Source organism: Peromyscus maniculatus, chromosome 17 (assembly GCF_049852395.1).
Source record: "Peromyscus maniculatus bairdii isolate BWxNUB_F1_BW_parent chromosome 17, HU_Pman_BW_mat_3.1, whole genome shotgun sequence".
Lineage (NCBI taxonomy): Eukaryota > Metazoa > Chordata > Mammalia > Rodentia > Cricetidae > Peromyscus > Peromyscus maniculatus.
In genome coordinates, this window is record NC_134868.1 from 14074350 (window position 1) to 14096170 (window position 21821).

The 21821-nt window shown below is 40.3% G+C and overlaps 1 pseudogene; it reads left to right on the forward strand.

Moving 5' to 3' along the window:
* Positions 1–2399: 2399 nt before the first annotated feature.
* LOC102912300 (electrogenic aspartate/glutamate antiporter SLC25A13, mitochondrial pseudogene) lies at positions 2400–20467 on the forward strand (annotated as a pseudogene).
* The last annotated feature ends 1354 nt before the right edge of the window (positions 20468–21821 follow it).

Below are 21821 nucleotides of genomic sequence, written 5' to 3' on the forward strand. Positions count from 1 at the left end.
TTGAATTCTCCTTGTGAAGATATAATCATTTAATGACTCCTCAAAAATGAGTTAAGACATTTAAAAATTTGTTGTCATTTTTGCTCCGCTTTTCTCTGTGTTTTGTTTCATTTTAGGGGCCAATTGTTTTCTTTCATTGATTTCCTTGTGGTCAAGAAGGCTTTAAGTCCTGAGCTTGGCAAAGGAGGATAATGGTTGGGAGGCAAATGCCAGCAAAATACAATGATGAATGTAAAAGACACTGTAATCATTAACCAGTCATTTTGCATGCCAACTAAAAAAAATACTATGTTTGAAAACGTTGTCTCCAGTGTGGTTAAGCGTCAGGTGGGTTGGCCTCTGATCACAGTTTTCTTACAGTTCCTACTGTAGAAAACTGGTAATTACACATTAATTCTACACTGCTTTGAGATACACTTCTTTTAGATGATTACTGACCATTCTTAAGACTCAGGAGTGTCTTTATCAAAGATCTGGGCTATTCTTTGAAAACGTAATTATCAAGAAATATAGAAGGCTGGCAAGATGGCTCAGCTGGTAATGGCAGTTGCTGCCAAGTTTGATGGCCAAAGTTTGATCCCCAGGAACCAAACTGTGGAAGGAGAGAACTGATTCCTGTAGCTGTCTTCTGATCTCCACAGGTGACTAGTAGCATGTGCACATGCACATGTATATAATAAATAAATGGAGTAAGCAAAAATTTAAAGAAAGATAGCCCCTCATCTCTTAGTATGGTGAGTGGGAGTATAACTCCTAATGGACATCTTGTTCCAACTTAAAAAGCACATTTTATCCTCAAGATAGGTCTATTAAGATCATACAGCTTGTAGCTGCTTCTCCAAGAAATCAGGCCACCCTGCCTGGTGGCCTCTCTCTTTCTAGATAAAACGTTGATTAAAAAAATATGTATGCTACGCTATGGCCTTGAAGCGTCTCTCACTCTTTGTGATTTGGAGCAAGAGCAAGACAATTTTAATATGTAGGTTCCCTTTTATCTGGTGCCTCTCTGTTTTGTAACTTCTTAGGTGAAGGGTAGACCTCCCTGTGTCATGTGGTGTGGAGTGTCCCTCCTGCTCCAAGACTGTCAGAATGGGAAGTTCTGCTTTCCTGCAGTCCTGAAGGCTCACTCTCTTCAGGATACCATCATACTCTCTTTCTTCAAGACTTCATCATGCTGCCTGTAGCGTAACTCAGTCACGAATGCTCTCACTGTTCTGGAGTTTGAAAGGTCTGTCTCCCCTTCAAGAGTTTCAGCATGCTGTATTTGATGGCTGCCCCTTCTAATTGAAGCTCCTTCTGGGACCTGAAGGCTTAGTCTCCAACTTCAGGCCATGATACTGTAACTCCTAACAAGTTCTCATGGGTAATTTGTCTCAGCTCTCCTTTTCTCTCGTCACATCCTCTGGTTCTTTCTAACAAGCGCAGACAGTTTGCATTTGTTTTGGGTAAGGATTATTGGCAAACACAGATGGGGAAGAATGTGGTTAGCCTCTGTCTTGTGGCAATGTTCTGTAAGTTTTTCCTGACCATTATCTAACATGATGTGCTACATTTTTGTGTTAACACCTGTTTCTGACCTGTCAACTATCTTTTGAAAATAGCTTTAATTGTTGTGTAACTGTGTCCATCTCTCTTCCAGGGGTTTTAGTAACTTTTCAGCTTGTGCTACCACCACCACAGTCCAGACTTAGAACAGTTCTCAAATCCTAGATATCATCCCCATTTGCAGTCAATCTATTCTACTTTTACCTTTAACCTTCTTGTTTTCCTGCATAGTTGGCAATTCTTAGCTGTCTCTTCATCTTTAAACCATGAAAGAGTTGATAGGATATGTACTGATGAACTCCTTTTGTTTATGCTTTCTTGAAGGACGTCTCCCCTGAATTGGAGTCCCATGGGCAAATCTCTCTGAGAGACTGGGCTTTGTTCTCAGTGGCAAGCTTGGTTTTAGGTTGAGCAGATTAAGGTAGCCACGGAATTGCCAGAGTCTAAAGGTTTTCACTTATGATCAGTAACACCTAGATTTTTCCTAGGAAAGTATTTGCATTTCAAAACCAACTTTAGTTTACTTGAGCTGGAGAAAAAGGTGTGTGCGTATGTTTGTGTGCGTGTGCATGTGCGTGTGTGTGTGTGTGTGTGTGTGTTTGTATGTGTGAAAGAGAGAGAGAATGAGGAAGAGGAAGGTTAGAAAGAGTAGGGAGAGGAGGAGGAGGAAAAGGAAGTGCAATTGTTCTGAAGATATAATTTCAATGATTTTGCCTATGCTCCAGCTCACAGCAAACCTATTGTTCTACCTGGAAAAGTCAGTTCCACCACCACAGAGTACCATCTCACAGGTATTTTAACAAATTAAAATGATTTATTGGTTTATTGTTTCTTCATGTTTGTGCACCGGGTGCATGCAGTGCTCAGTGCCCAAGGTTGCCAGTAGGGGGCGACAGATCTCCTGGGACGAGTTAACAGATGGTTGGGAGCCATCTTTTGGGTCTCCACAGTGGAACCCGTGTCCTCTGGAAGATCAGCTACTGCTGTTAGCCCTGTTTCGTCTCTCTCCAGCCCCTTCTCACATGTATTTTGATGTGATACCTTTGGTAGTTTTTTGGTATCTTTATTAATTTTAAATGAATACTAAAAATTATTTATTTTTTGTTATATATAACGTCACCTTGAATTATGTGGCTAAATTGGACTAATGAACATTTCTATTGTTTCATAGACTTACCGTTGCCTTGGAGAAGAGAATCCTTAAGATTTCTACTTGTAGGTCAGTGAAATAACTCAGAGGGTAAAACTGCTTTCTGCCAGGCCTCACAAGCTGAATTTGATTCCCAGAACCCACATGGTAGAAAGAATCAACTCGCTGCCTCATTTTTCTTTGATGTACATACATTTGCCATGGTACACATGCACCCTCCCTCTTCACAACACACTTCTGTAAAGTAAATAAAATGTAATTTTTTTTTTCTCAGAACTTCAACTTGCTTGTCCTTTGGGAAAGGACAATTAGAAATAGTCAAGATGACTGAGCTGGGCGAGGATTTGACATATTGACAAAGTTCTTATGTAGAAACTCCAAGGCTCTGGATATGATCCATAGCATTGCAAAGAAAATCGAAAAACGTCTGTTTACTTAAACCAATCAATACTCTTTCTCTTACTATACCTCTTAGAAACGTTTTGCCCCTTGTATTCATTGCTGTGGGTTATTTTATTTTTTCTTTACTGTAATTTTGCCATTTTCTACAGAAGGCAATTACATGTACTCTCTGCCGTCCTGCTCTGCTTTCTACTAAGAAATGAGAGCCAGATGGCAATTACTTTAATAGAGATGTCTCTGCTCAGTAATAGAGTGGATAGGCAGTTTTCTAGAGGTTGGATAAAATGCCATGATATGTTCTGAAAAGGGGTCCAGATAAAATATTTAGAATCCAAGTCCCATAGAAGATAATAGCTCAGGAAGATAAATGTAGCAATGGCGTTGCTTTTTCTGTAACGACATTTATCTAGAAGAGAATGGGACCCAAACACCAGAATCTTCCTAGAAGACAAAGAGTAAAGTTTCTACACATTGGAGAGTCTGCTAGCAGAGTATCAGAAAGTGTATGTCCCTATTCTGATGGGAATAGAAATAAAATATCTCCTGGCCTATGCTTTTATCCCCAGAGGGAGATAGGAATTAGCTTTGATAGGAGATATTTTGAATTGTCTGGAAAAACTAAAATTATAACTTGTTTCGTTGATTCTATGATATACTTCCTGTTTTCACTTTTTAACATTTTCAAATACCAATATGAATACAGCCCATGATGTCACACATTGAACAAAATACTAGAGTTTAAAATTTCTTAGCAGAAGCTAAAGCATCTCTTTTGGAGTGCATACTTATCCTCGTCTCAGAGAATTCATACAAGTAAATTTTCTGCAAAACGAGCAGCTGACTGCTAGCAGCTGATGGCCCTGATAAGAGTCAGGGCCTGCCACGTGTGACAACCTCTAGCAAGAGATCCTTTCAGCACTTCATGAGAAATGGAACAGTTGCTACAGACAAGATGTCTTTGACAGTGAACACTTTTGGAAATGTCTTTGGGGAGCAGGAAATTAAAATCAACACAAAAACAAAAGACTTAATAGGTCTGAATATGAACCAAATACACAGATCTTAAATGATCTGAGTTTCTCCATTTGTATGGGGGGGTGATTTCCATTTTCTCTTTAATGAGGGAATTATGAGATTGGTGCATTTCTCACTGTGTATTTTTACCTTTTTAAAGTCACACTGCAAGACAAGGGATATGCAGTTTTGGAAGATAGCTCTTCTCTATATTTCATTTATTTTATGCATTTTCTTGCATTCTTTTTTAAATATTAGAACTAGGGAGAATAGTCTTGTGATATGTTGTTCATGATTTCTGAGAAGTGTCATTTTCTTTTAGCAAATGGAATGTTCTAGACTCAGCATTGACTATCTTATACTTGTGTTGGATGCTGGGCCCTGATTCCATAACTCACAACTGTCTACTGTCAAAAGTACACACACTTTAGAAGTCTTTTGAGTGATGCTGGTTAACACCACTGGTTAAAGCATAAAACTAAAGAGGCAATTTAATGTGTCTCTTCCTGTGGGTGTCAATTTTCTTTATTTGAAAGGCCAGTCCTAGAGGGCTCAGTCTTCTGCACAAAAATGTGGGCTGGTGACATATTAGCTAATGGGCAGACCCAGTAGAGAGAATGATGGAGGCCACCCATCACACTGCTGGTGTTTTAGTGGCAGCATTTTGTGTATGAACCCTAGTGTACAAAAGAAATTGTTTTGATTTACTTTCATTCCTGACTCCTTTATACTTCCAAGTAGTACAAAGAATGAGAAAACCCTAAGAATTTTCTATTTTCAAGGACATTTTTTTTACAAGCTACAGTCTACAGAAAAATCCTTTTTTCTTTCTATGAAGGCAAAATCCTCTCTGTAACCTTTTTTAAGTTGATGGACAGGGATTGTGTTCATATTTACCCTTGTGATAAATATTCCAAAATCACAGTGTGAAACAAATGTATTCTTGCAATTAAAAAAAAGATTGTCTTAGGCATTGATGGTTGAAAGTTGAAAGTGACAGTCTTTGATGATTGCCAAATCTCCATGTCTTTTTAGGATGGGAAATAAATGCAACTTGTTTTCATCTTAACTTGACAATGTCACCTTGCCAAAGAATTCTTTCTTAGATATTTGAAAAATTACATTACATTCGTAGCAGAATTAATAAAACAAATCCCAGGGACTTTTCAAAGCTTTAGACTTCAAAGCTATGTCACCCACATGAAGGTATGTGAAGTGGCTGGGCAAATGAGCGATCGTGAAGCTGTTCTCCATCAGCTTTGTGCACTGTATGTACTCCAGTGACCCCATAAGCCAATCAAACATTGCTGCTGACACAAGGATTTGTAGAGATGAACAGTGAAGTCTGAGTTCTTCAACAGTGATACTGTTGATGTTTTAGACCAGATATATTCTTTGGGGGAGGTATCTTATGCATTGCAGGATATTGAAAGCATCCCTCTTCTCCACCTGGTAGATTCAGCCTGTTGTCGTCATCCGAAGGTTTCTCAGCATCCAAATGTTCCTAGTGGGAGAGGGCACACAGTTGCCGTCATAAATCTAGGCTTAAGCAAGGTTGGGAAGAGCAGCACAGAGTCCCGGGAAATACTGTCTGTCTGTCTTTAGTGGACCAGACTGAGACAAAGTGACATCTTAAAACATTAGACTTGTCTGGGCATATCTTTTGTGGCAATCAATTTTTGTTTTCCTATATTCTGTGAAAGGAAGAGAAGTGTTTTTTTTTTTTTTTTTTTTTTTTTTTCAGAATGCAAGGTGGGAAAGTCTGCTTTCTTCTGAGATTTCTGCCTCACGTGAAGGTCAGAGAAGATGCGAGAGGCCTGTGCTAAGGGCTTGGATTCTGAGCTAGACTGGAGGTCTGAGGCCCCCGTTCTCTAAGATCACTTGGGTGACCCCTTCAAAACGTTTACCTTTCTCATGTCTGTGTTTTCTTTCTTTCTTTCTTTCTTTCTTTCTTTCTTTCTTTCTTTCTTTCTTTCTTTCTTTCTTTCTTTCTTTCTTTCTTTCTTTCTCTCTCTCTCTCTCTCTCTCTCTCTCTCTCTCTCTCTCTCTCCCTCCCTCCCTCCCTCCCTCCCTCCCTCCCTCCCTCCCTCCCTCCTTCCCTCTCTCCCTTCCTTTCTTTCTTTTTTGTTTTTCAAGACAGGGTTTCTCTATAGCTTTGGAGCCTGTCCTGGACTAGCTCTGTAGACCAGGCTGGTCTCGAACTCACAGAGATCCGCCTGCCTTTGCCTCCTGAGTGCTGGGATTACAGGCGTGCACTGCCACTGCCCGGCCATGTCTGCGTTTTCTACCAATAACATAGGGATAATGATTAAGGAGTTGTAAGGATTAAAGGAGATAATGTGTATGGTGTGCTTAGGACAGTACTCAGTGATTAGAAATGATGAATCAATGTTAATAGATGAAAAGAAATCATTTATAAGAAAAATGGAGACCTAAGTTGACTGGAAATTTTCAAACCTCCTTAGTGTAATTAAGCCACATATATTTAACAAGCATTTGACAGTGACTGGTTTGGCACTCCTGTCATGTCTTAAATACACCACAGATAAAGTTTGCTGTACCGCAGGTTGAAACCATGACCTTTCAAGTGGAGGGATTTGCTACAGTTTCTTGATAGGAAGTACTTGGCCCAGGAATAGACAGACATCAGCTGTATCTTCCTCGTTAGAGACAAAAGTGTTGAAATTGTGTCTTCACTCACCATGACCACCATCATGTGGATATTTTATCTTTGTCTCAGCTCAGATATTCTAAATTTTTATTGTGCCCCTTTCATTTTAGTTCATCAGAATGATGCGATGTGGTCAAGATTTCCAAACTGTTGGAGCACAAGCAAGCCTTGTCAGAATACCAGAAGACCCATTTTATGATTCTTGGCAGGGCACAGAGCAAGAATAAACACAAAGAAATAACTTCCAGTAGCTCAAATCCTCTGAGCCTACTTAAATTTTTTTTTTATTCAGAGATAGAAACACATAGAGAAATTTAGCTATAACCCGAAGCACTGTCTAACTGAAGCAATATAGTATTTTTATAGTTTAAATTAAAAAAGAAGTGGGTAGGAAGCATGCTGTTGTTATTTCCTATTATTGTGAGTCCAGGTCCTTGGGATCCTTGTTAGACACATAAGTTCCTGCTGAATTCCATGCCTTGTTGTTAGAGAGAAGTCAGTGTTGGTCTGGGAGGTGGTGAAGAGCACTGGGTGCTCCCCCAGGAGGACCTGGGTCAGATTCCCAGCACCCACATTATGACAACAACTTCCTTTATCTCCAGTTCCAGAGCATCTGCTCCCTCCTCTGGTCTCATGTGACCATGCACGGAGATGGATGCAGGCAAAACGCCCCTCCACATAAAATAGAATAATAAAGGGAAAAATTGAAAAGAAGTTAGTTATGAAAAATCCCAACTTAGATATAGAGCAAATCTCATCTGGCCATTATTATTTTTACAGTAACAGTCTGTTATCTCCTGCTTTAAGACCCTACCGCTAGTATGTGATTTAATTGCATAGAGCAAAAAAATGAATTGTCTGAAATACCTCATGTCTTGAGAGTATGACTTAAGAGAAGTTGTGTGTAGGATGACCTGGGCCAAGTTCATCAACATCTCTACAAAGACCCATTTTGGATCCCTCTTCTAGAGACATGGATTCTATACAGGATTGGGCACACTGTGATGCATTTCTTAAGGAAGTGCTATGGAGAGACGACTTCTTGTTTCAGTTATTCTACAACTATTTCAATGTGGTTTTGGAACTTATACAGATAACATAGAAGGAGTGGGGCAGGACTGTGTTACTTTTGTACCAACAGAAAGATGTGAGGCATAGTTTAGTTTATCAATCAGTCACACACACACACATCCGCTACAAATTGTGCTTCAGAAAATGTGTCCCCCCTTCCACACGTGCATTGATATTTAGGTTTCTCTAAACTAAAGTAAATATCCAAGTTACCATTTCTTATTATCTTTGAGTGAGTGGGAAATGTGCTGAGTCATGTTTAGCACAGTTTTCTTTCTTAAATGAGTTATGTAAGAATACATACCCTTCCTCTGAGCTGTGGGTTCACTGAAAAAAAAAAAAAGCTGGAATTCTTCTCACTGTTAGTCCTTCCTGGGTGTGCTTATAAATTCTTAAAAGGTGGGTAATTTCACTGCAGCTGGGCCAGGCAGACATAGGCTTTGCTGAGCCTGGGGCCCTGGTCTGTTGGTCTGGCCTCAGATCTGATGTTGCTTACTTTTCTGTGTCCTATATTTCTCTATTAGAACATTTATCACAACAGAGAGGGTTTTGATTCTCTCTCTATTGCAATACCCTGCTGTTAATTATTATAAAAGTCTTTCTCAACTGCACTTTATAGCTTTAATTCCCCAGGTTCCTAATTTATTGCCAAAGGTTTATTCTCTTTCCTAGCAGGCTCGAAGAATGCCAGCCCCATCACCAGCTCCCAGATCAGGCTTTGGCTTTCTCTTTGAAATTTCTCCTGGCTTTGTGTTCCCCTTGTCTTTGCCTGGCAGTAAGAAGTTGTTAGAGATAGCCCTGGCTTTTTGGCAGGGAAAGAACAGCTTCCAGGCTAAGTGATACCTGAAAAAAAATCTACCCACTGTGCTGAAGTCATTTCTTTCTGATGCTGCGAGTGCCAGGCCATCCAGAACCTTTGTGGCTATAGCAGCCCTGGGTTTAATTGCTTCGTGTGTTCTCCAAATGACATAAAAGGGAACAGGATGAAGCCGAATGGAGAAACCCAGAGTTTGATCTCCTATTTAGCAAGGAGACTTGAATGACAGTCCAGCTTTTCCCATTCTTTCTCTCTTTGCAGCAATTTTATTCTTGTCCCTATGTGCGATTTTTCTTTTCATTTTTTTTCAAGTTTTAAATCTCTCATATGTTTCCTGAAGGAGACAACCCAGTCTATTTCTTTTACATAAAAGAATACAGAGAACGTGTGCGTGTTTGATCTCCCGAGTGGCTACATTGCGGTAGATGCTGAAACAGACCGGTTTTGATCTTAATTCACACCTCTTGCAGAGGACAGGGAGATATTTTGCTGAAATAAACTTATGAAATGAGAGTAAATTAACAAGCATCACACCAGCATGAGATGCAGCAAAACAGGGCACTTAGTTTGCAATGTGCTCATTTTCATAATTGAGAAACACTGTTCCAACACAAAGGAGTATGCTATGACCTCAGAAATTAAGGAGGTCAATTTGATTTCCACTCTATTATTTTGTCCATTGTTTTATGTTGTACTGGGAATAACTTGTTTTCATACTTCTATTGATGGACATGTATTTGTGATTTCTATTTTTAGTGTTAAAGGCTAGAAGACCTTAGTGATGCATGCCTATGATGCAGTTCTTGGGAAACTGAAGCAGGAGGATAAGGAACACAAAGCCAGGCCCTGGGCTACATACAAAGACTGTCTCCAAAGTCAACCAACTAACTTACGGATCAACCAACTAACCAAATAAACAAACAAACAAACAAACAAATGCAAAATCAAAAGTGAAATGACTTAACTAGTCATGGTCTTCAGAGCTGTATATTTGGAAGACAATTTGTTGAACTGAACTTTTATTTAATGAAGAGTCACTATTTTATTTACATTTATTGAATTAATGTCTTCAGAGATTAAGAGAAACAAATTTAAATATTTACTCCCTGTTTACCTTGGGTTTTACCACCTTGTCAGAAGGGGAACAAGACACCATTTTTTGAATATGTTTCAAATGCAAAATGTATGTTCCCAAAGAATGATGTAATTTTTACTTGAAACTTTGAGAGAATCAAACTATTTTCTATGGAGAACAATTGAATGCTTTGAAATGTTTCAGGGGCTGGGATTTAAGCTCGGTTTTGCTGATGGCTGATCTCCAACACTGAAGACAATCATGAGGGGGTGCACACTGTTATCCCAGAATTCCATAGGTAGAGGCAGGAGGATCAGAAGTTCAAGGTCATCCTTGAGCTGCACAGTGAGTGTGAGGTTAGCCTGGCATAAAAAGGTTCTGTGTTTTAAAAAACATCCAGACTTGGTGTTTTGAAGTGAATATTTTTTTTCTTTTTCAGAAATGATTAATTTGCACTCATTTAGCACAATATTCTTTTTTTTTTTTTTTTAATTTAATTTTATTTTATTTTACAATACCATTCAGTTCTACATAACAGCCACAGATTCCCTTGTTCTCCCCCTTCCTGCCCCCCTCCCCTGCCCCCCAGCCCACCCCCCATTCCCACCTCCTCCAGGGCAAAGCCTCCCCCAAGGACTGAGATCGACATGGTAGACTCAGTCCAGGCAGGTGCAGTCCCCTCCTCCCAGATTGAGCCAAGCGTCCCTGCATAAGTCCCAGGTTTCAAACAGCTAACTCATGCAACGAGCCCAGGACCTGGTACCACTGCCTAGATGCCTCCCAAACAGATCAAGCCAATCAACTGTCCCACCTATTCAGAGGGCCTGATCCAGTTGGGGGCCCCTCAGCCTTTGGTTCATAGTTCATGTGTTTCCATTCATTTGGCTATTTGTCCCTGTGCTTTATTCAGCCTTGGTTGCAACAATTCTCGGTCATATAATGACAAATTGTGAACCTGCTCATCTGGACCCATTTGACAGCTGTCTCTACAATCATCTTAAGTGAAGTTCAGACTAGTTTAAAAAGAGAACTAGATGCCATTAGACTGTAAGCCTACCATCAACAACATCTGGTAAGCAAATGCCTTTGAGTGACACTTTAAAGACCATTCAGTGAAGTCTGATCATAGTTAAGTTAATACCTTGAATTCACAGTACAAATTTCAATATATCTTGAAGTTCCCAAGACATGTTATTTCTTGACTGCTCATGGGTACCTGATATTTGTGATGATGATTTTGATGCATTTGGAGACATTTTGAAGTTGTTTTTGCTTTATGATTTGGAATTTTAAATGTATCCGTGGAGTGTTGCATCTACCACCAGAATAAATTTTAAGATATTTTTACAATTTTGGAAAGCAATCTCAAACTAATTAGCAGTCACTCCTCTTCATCAGATTTCAGCAATCACTAATCAATTTTCTGCATCTGTAAACACAATTCTGTATATTTTATATAAATACAGCCACATACTACATATCTATATCTATATATTCTTGTGACTTCTTACAATCATCGTAATTTTCTCTCAAGGCTCATCCACATTGTGGAATGTGTTAGAACTTTCTTCATGTGTGGCTGTATAATACCCCCCTAAATAGCTAAGCTATATTTACTTTTTTTGTTCATTCTATGATTGGTAGGGATTTGACTGTTTCCACTCTTTGCTATTATGGATTATGCTGTTATGAATATGTGCCAGTTTTTGACTGGACATTTTCATTTCTCTTGAATATATGCTTGAGAATGGGGTTCAGATTATAAGAGCCCGTTTCATATTTTGAGAGGTTGCCAAACTATTTTCTAAAGTGGATAGATTTAACTTGTTTCAAATTTTATTGTACCTCTACTTTCAAAAGGGATTCAGGTCAATTTCATCTAAGTGCTGGAGTTGACATTGTGATTCCTCTGTGACTTTAAGATGATCACATTGCTTCAGCTTACAGGCATGTGCAAACAATTACAATAATTGGAAGTTACAATACAGTTGAGTAGTGCATGCTCACAAGTTTATGTTCATGTGTGGTGTATGTATGTATGATATATATGGTGTGTTGTATAAGCACATGAGTGTACACATTATGTCAGGATCAGATTAAAACATCAGCTCTTTTCCTCTACTGCTATCTGTCTTATTGTCATAAGTCTCTCCCTTAACTAGTTGCCCACTGTTTAAGCTAGTCAGGCTGGGGCTATCTACCTGTTTCCTTCCTTCAATCTGGGGTTATAGGTACAGTCAGCCTTTTTACATCATGGATGTTGGGGATTTGAACTAAGAGCTTCATACTTATACAGCAAGTATTGTAGCTAGAGTTTTTCTGGTCCTGCCTGGCCCACAGTCAGGACAAATCTTTGTCACCCGCCAGTTCTGCAGCAGCTCAGAACCAACCAAGTAAACACAGAGACTTATATTGCTTACAGACTGTATGGCTGTGGCAGGCTTCTTGTTAACTGTTCTTATAGCTTAAATTAATCCATTTCCATAAATCTATACCTTGCCATGTGGCTCGTGGCTTACCGGCGTCTTCACATGCTGCTTGTCATGGCGGCAGCTGGCAGTGGCTCCCTCACTCAGTCTTTCACTTCCCAGAATTCTCCTCTCCTTGTCCCACCTACTTTCTGCCTGGCCACTGGCCAATCAGTATCCAGAGCACTTCCCCGTTTTCTTTCTTTCTCTCTCTCTTTCTTTCTTTCTTTCTTTCTTTCTTTCTTTCTTTCTTTCTTTCTTTCTTTCTTCCTTCCTTCCTTCCTTCCTTCCTTCCTTCCTTCCTTCCTTTCTTTCTTTCTTTCTTTCTTTCTTTCTTTCTTTCTTTCTTTCTTTCTTTCTTTCTTTTTTAAAGGAAGGTTTTAACTTTTACACATCTCCAAAGCCAACTTGGTATATTTGGGAATTTGGGCATAGCTTCTCTTACTACTTCCTGCTGGAGGGGGGCACTGTATCTTATGGGGACACAAAGAAAATTTTAGGATTATGGAGTAATCCATGAGGGTGTATCATCTGAGCTAGTTGCCTTGAAACCATTCTGGATGTTGGATCATCTGGGCCTTGGTGTCATTGGAGACCTTTCAGGGGGACTTGGCTGGTCAAACCTGATGTATCTTAATCTGGAACAAATCCATAGCCTCTGGCTTTTTGTGGAAACAAAAGCAGAGCCTCCTTTCCAAAGCAACATATCCTTATATCCAAATTTTGAAGTCAAGGTACCTTTAAAATATACATTTTGGCATAACTCAACAGCTTTTGCAATCAAATGTTTTTCTTCAGTTACAAATATCAAAGAGAACATAATCCAGATTCTCTGTGTGGTAGCCATCTTTACGTGGCTTATGTTTTATATTACCTTGAGCCTATTGCTTTAAACTGCAGCCTTCTAAGCCTGAAACAGTACTGTGGCTGCTGGTTCCACCCACTTCAGTTTCCCAACATGTCGGTGGTACATTTCCCGCCAGCTCTGGGAGCCATCAACTTTCAGAAATAGTGGGTCTATGCTTCTATCCAAGCAGCATGTAGCTCAGAAACCTCTTTTTGTTTTGTACTAGCAAAGATTAAATCCACCACGCAACTTAATGTGCCACTTGCAGAGGCCTCATTCCTACCATACTGCAGGTAGAGTACACACACCAGGAACCCGTGTTAGTAGCTCAAACATGCAGGCAGCCGCTAACTTGAAAGAGACAACTTGGAACTGTTTTTAGCTCCATTTTAGAATCTTTTTCTTAGGTTTTAGGTGGAAACTCTTGCCAACATGTTGGGCGCCATTTGTAGCTAGAGTTTTTCTGGTCCTGCCTGACCCACAGTCAGGACATCTCTCTAACTCACCAGTTCCGCAGCTGCGGGAATGGCAGGTGACAGAGATTTGTCCTGAATGTGGGCAAGGCAGGAAAACTCTAGCTACAAAGTGTTTTTACCCACCAATCCATCTCTTTAGACTTCTTCCCTATTATATGGCCTTTAATGCAAGGTGGTACTGTAAGTACTTGGAATCTCGTTAGCGCTTATTGCTCTATGTGCTCAACTACCCTTAAATGGTGAAGGTTAGCATTGCCTCAGCAAAGACTTAAGGCTGCAAACAGATCTTGATCATTCTCTGTAAAAGAAGCAGCTGAAGATGTCATCCAGGGATATTTTATAGTTTGCTCTGTCTATATGCCACTGTGCCTTATGAGAAGATAAAATAAAGCTTGAGGACTGTTAGTAAGTGTGTAAAATACTCAGAAAGTTAGAGCCAGAGCTGGGGCAACATGGAAAGAAACTTTCTCTGAGCTGAATGACATCTGTAGAGATGAAGAGAGCTAAAAGAGACAATGACAATGGACTGTGTACACTCTGAGGTATTACAGTGACTAGTGGCTTTGAAAGATCTAAACAACTTTGAAATACTTATTCTGGATCGACCACTGTGGTGGTCCCTGCGGCTTCCTGCCGAGGGCTTCAGGTACTGACTGTTAATGAAGGCATGGGAGACTTCCTTCTTTCCAGTCATGGAGGAGCAGTTCTCTGAACAGCACGAGGCTCCAGGGACCCAGGGCCAGCTGTCTTAGACAGCTTGGAAGCGTCACCTGGGGCTACTGCTGACATGAGGAACCACTGATGAGAATAGTCTGGGGAGGACTTTCTCCGAGAATAGTCTGCATAGCCTCTGCCCTCAGCATCTTCTCCTGGGATAAGAATTTTAAGTAACAATTTGGAGAGCACTTAGTTCCTTGATGATATTGTCCAGCCTCCGCCAACTGAGCAAGTCACTTTGAGAAAAAAAGTTGCTATCTATTTCTCGTAATTCCCACTTGACTTTCATTTTTTAATAAAAAAATAAACACGACTTTTATTTTGTAATCATTTTTTTTCTGTATCAAAACCAAACAATTGATGACTTATTTAGAAAACACGCATGGATACTGTTCCCCCTCAAGACTATGATGGAGAAAGTCGTGGTTGTTTAAAGTTGAGGTACTAGTGCTTGTGAGCTACATACAGTAGTAGAAGCTAAGGATGCTGCTAAATCCTGAAATGCTCAAGATTGTCACTCCCTCCTCTCGGTAGACACATCCAGCCTCACTGTCAGCAGTACTGAATACAAGAAGCATTAACATGTAAGAAAATGAAAACGTCCACAAAAGTTTAGTTATGACTATGTGTTTGTCTACCTCGAAAGTAGACTGTTGATACTGTTATAGGTTGGGAAAAATGGAACGAAAGGAAACTAGATGAATCATGAAGGATCTTAGAGCCATCAGTTTTGGTCTCATCTCCAATACTTCTGGTCTACAGGCTTTGAGGAAGGTGACTCCTCCTTTCTGAGCTGTGATCCTTTCTTTATGGAGAGGGAACACTAGCTGCTTTCCAAGACTGAGAACTTGGACTTTCTGTTTAGGATTAGTGAAGTGGTAAAATGAAACATCACGTAGGATCCTCTGACACTAGTTTTTTTTCTATTCCAAGATGAAGTCTGACAGTTACGATACTGCCTGGGAGTGCAGAAACAGGATTGTTTTCTCTGCCTATTAAGGAAGTGAAAGGTAGAAAAGATACAACTGTGCAGGGAGCCCTGCTGTAACCACCCTACAATACCAGAGAACTCGGGATCCCTCTCAGAGTATTCAGTCTCATTAATGAAAAACAGAATGGATTCGTAAGGAACCTCAAGCAGAATTTAATAGAAACACTCTGGGACAGACAGGCTCTATGTCTCATAGCTGCCAAGAGTAGAGAAAGAGGATGAAAAAGCAAGCTATGCTATTCCGATAAGCAGGTATAAAGGTTAGCCATGTGGTGGATAGGGGAGCTATAGAAAGAGACTGAGAAGCCCAAAGTACTAGGGAATTTAAAAGCATATGTAGGCTCTGGCAAACAACAACAACAACAAAAAACAAAGACCCAGAAAGGGATAGGAGTGGAACTCAGGAGAATCTCATGGTGGCTCCTGGGGACTGGACTAGGGGTTCTGGGAAGGAAAAGCACATTTTCTTAAAGCCAGTCACTCTTTCTAGGGGTGGTCCTGTAGCTGGGTCCATGACATGCCCAAGGTAGATTTCTTAAGGGAGGAGACAAGGGTGAGTCTCCACTTAGAGGGAGATTTGATTATTTACTGTAACAATTGCAGTTGGAAGCTCTGAGACATTTTCAAACAAGAAATTTCTTAGTCTATGAAGAAAAAGAGACGGTAGCAGAGCCATCTGTGAAGATTGTGGATACGCTCTTCAGTTTCAATAGTTTTATTTGTGCACATGATACAAAACAAGGATGAAATATACTCAGGAAAGAATATATCTCTTCTCATTTTTCTTTAGACCTCAATTCTCTTACCGGAGCCATTTCCTTTCTGATCCAATCTATGTATTCTTTGTGTGTGGATGGGCAGGCACAGAGAGACCATTGGTCGGTGTGTGTCTTCTTTAGGTCACTCTTTATTGGAGGATTTATTAAGGCAATGCCACATAGTAAAAAAGGAGGTTTATTTTGGGGGTAACTTACAACAAGTAAAGGAATAGGTTACAGGATCCAGAAGAGGTGAAGTGCAGTCCAGCTGTGTTCTCTGGAGAACTCTGCTTGGTCTGCACATCTGGATCTCTGTCTTAAGGCCTCCTGTCTCAGCCCCACCTCAAGGGCAGGCAATAGGTAGGTGTGACAGTTACCAGAAGCCCCATTGGGGGTAGTACTTCCAGGTCAAAGCTGGAACATCTACCCACTACAACTCTTCACCTTTCCTCTTGAGGCAAGGTCTCTCATTGGACCCAGTGATCACTGATTGACTACACAGGCTGGCTACCAAGCCCTGGGGATCTGTGTATCTCTCATCCTCTGCCCCATCCCCTCTGTATTAGGGTTATAGACATGCATGATCATGCCTGACTTTTTAAAATGGATATTAGGGTCCAGAACTCAGGTCCTCATACCTGCACAACAAGTACCGTACCAACTGAGCCTTAGGTCCTCTGATGTATTGTTTCAGATTAAAAAAAATCTTGCTATTCTGACTGAAAATATCAGTGTTAAGAACACAGTTTTCATGAGGCCCTACGACCACAGGCAAGCAAAAGTAAGTGATGAGACTCACAATTTTCCAGGCTGGATGTCAGGGAGCAAATTCAACAGCACCAGGATGACGGAACTAGGATGAAGATAGAACAGTAGAGGAAGGAGCATTGCTAGAAAATAGACACATTTGGATTCAAGTCCGTGTGTGTGTGTGTGTGTGTGTGTGTGTGTGTATATGTGTGTGTTTTACACTAGAGACAAATACTCTCAGAAACCAGGAGAGGATTATCTGTGGTCCAGAATAGCTTAGCTGAAGATGGAACATACTAGATCAATAAGGAAAAGGTGGTCTCAGGGTCTGGGCTTGAATTTAAATTTTATGATAACATGAATGAGTAATGTTTTTGCTCATTCTTTTACTGCTATGACAAAATGCCTGGCCAGAGCTACTTAAAAGAAGGAAGAGTTCAGTTTGAGAGTGCAGGAGCCTGGGACAGCTGTTTATTCACACTGCATGTATAACCAGGAGGCAGGAAATGGTGAAGGGTCTTGCTCAGCCAGCTTTCTACTCTTTAGACAGTCTGGGACTCCAGATTGAGGAATGGTAAAGCCTTTATTTAAGATGGATATTCCCACCTCACTAAACCTTATTTAGATATCCTTTATAGACAAGCCTAGAGGTGTATCTGCAAGGAGATTGTATACACTATCAAGTCAGCAATCAATATTAGACATTACAAGTGATAAACAAAACAAAACAAAACAAACAAAAACCTCAAGATCTCCATATATTCCGGAACTAGCTGATGACTATTAGAACATATTTGATATTTTCCTCAAGTGCACAATAATGCATTCCAGCCTCCCTTTGGATTATATGGATATTGAACCTACTAAAACTAGGCAGTCATGGTCAGAATGGGGAAAATGAAGGAAATGGAGAAATTTGGGTCAAGAAAGAGATACAAAAAATTCCCTTTTTATGCCCATTGTTGACAAACTAGGGGACTCTTGACCTGATAGCATAGGAAAACCTATGGGGATTCAAGGGATGATTTGTTGCTGTATTCCTAAATGGGTGTTGGCACGAATGTGAAACAGTTCCAAGGAGGCTCGTGTTATGGAACACTTGGACCTTCACTAATAGTAGTACTATTTTGGATAGGTGTGGAATCATGAAGAGGAAATCTATTGGAGGACATGGGTCACTGGGGGAGGGCCTTGAGGCTTACAGCCTCGCTCCATTTCCTGTTTGCTCTGCTTCCTCCTGGCTGTTAATGTTTGTGACCAGTTACCTTACGCTTTGCTTCTGCTGCCTTGCCTTTTCAGGCATGATGGACTGTATGCAACCTCTCAAACTTAAGCCAGAATAAACCCTTCCTCTTTAAGGTATTCCTGGTCAGGTATTTTGTTACAGCAAATGAGAACGCAAATTAATACAAAGTGTAGGCAAAGGTTAGATTAGTTCGTACCTCCAAACCTTGGGTTTCTTCCAAATAATGCTGTCAGCCAGAATATAATGGAACAGCTTGGCACCTCTTATTTTCAAGTCATTTATGCTTAGTCATACACATAAAATACATGTCAAAGGCTAGGGTGAATTGCTGCCCACACCGCTGTTGGGACTGGAAGTGTGACGCAGGAGTAACTAGTTTCAGTGAACTCAGGAGCAGATCCCTCAGTCGCCCACACCCATACAGAAGCATGACAGCTGCCAAGGTGGCCTTAACCAAGAGAGCAGATCCAGCTGAACTCAGAACAATATTTTTGAAGTACATTTTTGAAAAAAAAAGATGATTTTTTTTGTCTTCAGATGACTTTATCACTGGAATCTGAATATTTTGGAGAAGGACGAACCAATCCGAAGACTGTGAAACTTTTAAGTAGTGTGGTGGATCAGACCAAAGATTGGTTAATATCCTTCCAAGAATTTATAACATTTGAGTTTGAAGGGACTCTCGCCAGCCCAAGCATGGCAAACAGGGTTCTGGCATGCCTTGCCCTTTTCTCCCATTCTGCTGCCTTGCTAAGAACCTTTAGATTACATTCCTAAATCTAGATCCCAAGGTCTACTCCCTTATTTGGTCACTTCTTTAGGCTGACTACCAAGGTCTAGCTAGCAAAGTATTGAAGTCCAGCGATGAAAAAATTCCCTTTGATTCACCTAATTAACATGCCCAATTAAAATTCAACACATCATCCTAACACAGGGTTTTCCCTTTTACCATTTTCCTATGGGCCACATCTGTCTTCTCTCCATCCAGAGGCAGTTCTTTCCCCTTTCCTTTCCTCTCCTTTGTTCCCTTCCCATTCTCCCTCTTCTTCTATCTCCTGTCTTTGTCCCTTATCCCTTCCCTCCTTTGTGCTGAGAACTTCATCTTGGAGTGTTTTGAGCTGACTCTGAGGTCTTCTACAGAAACTGTCCTGTGTTTGCTGGATGGCATATTCAAGGTGGCCTTCTAGCCATTTGACAAAGCTACTAAAGGAGAGGTTGCTCTTGGGGATGGTAAGCAAGATTTTCGACAGACTACAACTCACCAACATATTCCATTTCACTCGGATTCAGAATTTGTGAATTATAACTACGTTTTAGAAAAGAAAGAAAAAGACATCTTACTTTTTCACTCACCTTTTCCTGGAAATACAGTTAGAGCACGCAAAGCAGTCTTTGTCCAATGTGGCAATGCCCAGACTGGAAGAGTCGCAGCCATTGACTTCTGAGACATTATGGTGACTGTCTACCCCTATGTCTTGACTCATTTTGTTGAAGAATGCCTGGCGGCACGATATGCCTTGGAATTAGTTTCTCCTATTTTGATTCATTTAATTTGCACCTTAACAACATGTAATTCATTAGAATGACCTATAGCATTCTGCCTGGCAGCAGGAAAGATGTGGAGGTGACTAAGGAGTAGTTGGTTACACCCTTGGAAGTTGACATCTTGTTTCAGTTAGCAGATTTATTTGAGCCAGGGGAACATATGACCTTAGCAGACATTGAGCATGCTTTCCTTGAAGAAAGAACTGTATCCTTCAACTTGACTGAGGCCCAGAGGCAGCAGAAGGCCTCAGGTGATATACCTCGGCCACTTTTACAGCTTGCAGAGTCAGCCCACAAGTTTACTGAGAGTTGTGTTGCACAAGCAGTTGGAGCCACTGCTGTGTATCTTGTAAAGACTCAAATCTTGTAAAGACTTGGTCTTGTAAAGAATCGAATGTGGAGTCAATGATCAACTGGCTCCTTTGTGGGAGAGCACTTGTATAAAAACAGCTTTGACTGTTTTCAGAAAATGCTCTGCTATGAAGGCTTCTTTGTACTGCATAGAGGTTTGCTGCCACAGTTACTGGGAGTTACCCTAGAGAAAGCCCTAAAACTTACAAGGAATGATTTTGTGAGTGATGAATTTGTGCATGAAGATGGCTCAGTCCACTTGCAGCAGAGATTTTTGCAAGAGGCTGTGGAGGAGGCTGCTAGGGGATTTTCACAAATCCTTTAGAAACTGTCAAGATTTGATTGCAAGTGGCTGGAGAGATCACCACTGGCCCTAGAGTCTGTGCTCTGTCTGTGGTGTGAGATCTGGGGTTCTTTGGCACCTTTGTAGGTGCAGGCTTTCTGTGGGACATTCCTTTCTTGGCCATCTACTTTCTGTGCTATACCCATGAGAAGATCTCCATTGCAAATGAAGACGGGCAGATCAGCCCGGGAAGCCTGCTCATAGCTGGTGCTCTAGCGGGTATGCTGTAGGTGGAGTTTTCCATCTAGACTGCCAATCAGTTCTGTCCCACCCCTCATTCCCCCAATAACCACATAGAGACTTGTTATTAATAATAAATGCACTGCTAATGCTTAGACTTGTCTCCAGCCAGCTCTTACAACTTAAATGAACCATTTCTATTAATCTATATGCTGCCCTGAGGCTTGTTTACCTCATCTATGTATTTTCCATGTTTCTTCTGCATCTAGCTCACCCGAGACTCCTCCAACTCAACCCTCCTTCTTCCCAGAGTTCTCTCTGCTCCCAAAATTCTGCCTAACTATTGGCCATACAGCTTTTTATTGACAATGGTTGGCCATACAGCTTTTTATTAACAATGGCAGCAACATATCTTCACAGTGCCCAGAAGGATTATAACACAGAATTTCCTCCTATTTATCTAAAAAGGAAGGTTTTAACCTTGACATGATTAAATTATATATAACAAAAACAGTTATCAAGTAAGAATTGCAGTTACAATATCTAGTCCATTACATAATAGAAAACACTCTATTATCTATCTTATCTCTGTGAGTCTAAAGTTTTATACTTAATTTACCTTTTATCAAAACTAAGGAAAACTCTAAGTTTAACTATTCAGTCTTTAACTCCATCAAAGATCCCAGAAGGAGTATAATGTTACCTCATGACAAGGACAACAGGCTGCCTGGACAGTCATCCAAGGTTCCTCTGTAGTGTTGGTGCATCCATCTTTGGCCTAGAGGCCTAGAATATCTGATAGACTTTTTTTTTTTCTTTTGTGAAGCAGGAGTTTTGAAGGACTGTCTCATTTTTCCTTGGCAAAATTTGGCAGTCATTTTCTTTTGCATCCTGCTGGTCCAGCTTGGACGGTGTACTGGCAGCAATTGAAGCAAGGGCAGTTTCTTATGGAGTTTCTTCAATGCCCATCAGCTTTTCAGAAATAAATTGGGCTGCCATGAGCAGATATGTCTCACTGTCCAGAAAAGCCTTATATTATTAACACAATTTAAATGTCATATTCTGTAGGTCTTTGAAGTGCTTGAAGACCATCTATTTATCTAAATAAATCTGTTCAACCTTAAAAACATATCTAACATGACTATAAGTTTGATTATCATATATGACTATTATTCTGTATTTCTTAATTATAGATTGCATTTTAAATGAGCCACATAAGTGCAATACCCCAAACAAGAGAAGAAACATACATACAGTATAACAAAAATAACTTTAAATTTGTATCAATACACAAAAATCCATAACAATGTTAATTTTTTGAGATTAATAGTTGCTTTGGGCATTAAAGTAGATGCAATAATCGACTCTCTTTTCACCTAGCATTCCTATATCCCCCCTTTTTTC